This window comes from Arachis ipaensis, chromosome B10 (genome assembly GCF_059453495.1).
Source record: "Arachis ipaensis isolate K30076 ecotype BB chromosome B10, ASM5945349v1, whole genome shotgun sequence".
Classification (NCBI taxonomy): domain Eukaryota; kingdom Viridiplantae; phylum Streptophyta; class Magnoliopsida; order Fabales; family Fabaceae; genus Arachis; species Arachis ipaensis.
In genome coordinates this window covers 65,544,612-65,546,648 of record NC_142435.1, presented here as the reverse complement: position 1 = coordinate 65,546,648, position 2,037 = coordinate 65,544,612, and the positions used below count along the sequence as shown (strand labels likewise).

Genomic DNA, 2,037 nt, shown 5'->3' with positions numbered 1-2,037 from the left:
AACATACACCTACATTCCAACTTATCCTATGGTCGTCTAGCCTAAGTTTTCACAAAACATTATATATTAAATGCAAGAAACCTAAATCATATCTTGGCTGATTTCCACGTAACGACCAAAGCTATTTATTCAAAACCAAGACAGCCCCTCAAAACTCAACTAATCCGCTTCCTCCAAGTTCCAGTATTCACAATTTCAAGCTCCAATTATTTATTCGCAACCTAATACACATTCATAACACATATATATCCAATTTAATACTCAAAGCTCAAATTCAATGAAAATAAAATAGAATTATCGTATCCTCACCTTACCTAAGCTTCACATAAGCAAGAGTGAACATTTTTCTCAAGCTAATTAGATCCTAAAATATCAAAAATCAAAGAAATTCAACACCCCTTCTCAAAACTCAAAAATTAGGGGAAATGAGAGGCTGAAGTGAAATAGCAAGTTACCTATGAAATTGTTCCGGTAGAAATGTAGAGCTCAACGCGGTGAACGCGTGGCCACAAACGGTGCAACGATTGGAGCTCGGACGGAGAAGTTACGGGAGTTGGAAGTTAGCGTAACAATTTGACGTTCTTTCTTTCCTCTCCCTGATGCTCTTCGACACTACCGAAAATGGGGAGAAGAAGAACGTGGGTTTACTTAAAGGGCTGGTCCGGTTGGGCCCACGGCCCGGTTTGGGCCCGGTTCAATCGGTTCGACCCATTCGGTCCAATCTTTGACCATTTTCTTTGAAATTAGTGTCAAAATTCTTGTTTTGATGAGCTCTACCCTAATTTAATATAATATTCACATTTCTAATCCTCCTTATTAAAAACTAATTTATTGACCAATTATCTACTAATTTAATCGGGGTTTACATCAGACAGACTCTGAAAAATCATATTGGCTTGCTGAGTCAATATTTTATTCTGAACCAATATGGCATTCAAAGTATCAATCTCAAGAACTCCTTTCTTTTGAGTTGTCCCATTGTTCACAGGATTTCTTTCAGAAGTGTACATGAACTGGTTATTTGCAACCATTTCAATGAGTTCCTGGACTTCTTCAGGCATCTTCTTCAGATGAAGAGATCCACTAGCAGAGTTGTCCAATGACATTTTAGACAGTTCAGACAGACCATCATAGAATATGCATAAGATGCTCCATTCTGAAAGCATGCCAGAAGGACACCTTCTGATCAACTGCTTGTATCTTTCCCAAGCTTCATAGAGGGATTCGCCTTCCTTCTGTCTGAAGGTCTGGACTTCCACTCTAAGCTTACTCAATTTTTGAGGTAGAAAGAACTTTGCCAAGAAGGTATTGACTAGCTTTTCCCAAGAGTTCAGGCTTTCTTTAGGTTGTGAGTCCAACCATGTCCTAGCTCTGTCTCTTACAGCAAAAGGAAAAAGCATAAGTTTGTAGACCTCAGGGTCAACCCCATGGGTCTTAACAGTGTCACAGATTTACAAGAATTCAGCTAAAAACTGATGAGGATCTTCCAATGGAAGTCCATGATACTTGCAATTCTGCTCCATTAGAGAAACTAATTGAGGCTTAAGCTCAAAGTTGTTTGTTCCAATTGCAGGAATTGAGATGCTCCTTCCACAAAAGTCAGAAGAGGGTGCAATGAAGTCACCAAGCATCTTCCTTCATTGTTGTCATTGTTGTTATTTTCGGCTGCCATATCTTCTTCCTTTTTGAAAATTTCTGTCAGGTCCTCTCCAGAGAGTTGTGATTTAGCTTCTCTTAGCTTCCTCTTCAAGGTCCTTTCAGGTTCAAGATCAGCTTCAACAAGAATTTCTTTGTCCTTGTTCCTGCTCATAAGAAAGAGAAGGGAACAAGAAAGTATGGAATCCTCTATGTCACAGTATAGAGATTCCTTGAGGTGTCAGAGGAAAACAAGAATAGAGGGATGAGGTAGGTAGATAAGAATTCGAACATATGAAGAAGGAGGAAGAGTCCGAATTACTAATTGAAGAGGAGTGTTAGTCCTTAAATAGAAGAAGGTGAGGAGGGGGAAAATTTTCGAATATTGGATAGAAAAAAGTA

General features: G+C 39.0%; 1 non-coding gene across 1 annotated transcript; it reads left to right on the top strand.

Annotated features, from left to right (window-relative positions):
• The first annotated feature begins 1,164 nt into the window (after nt 1-1,164).
• Nucleotides 1,165-1,268, top strand: LOC148580335 (small nucleolar RNA R71). Its single transcript, XR_015898573.1, has one exon. It is a non-coding gene; the product is annotated as a small nucleolar RNA R71 (small nucleolar RNA).
• Nucleotides 1,269-2,037: the final 769 nt, after the last annotated feature.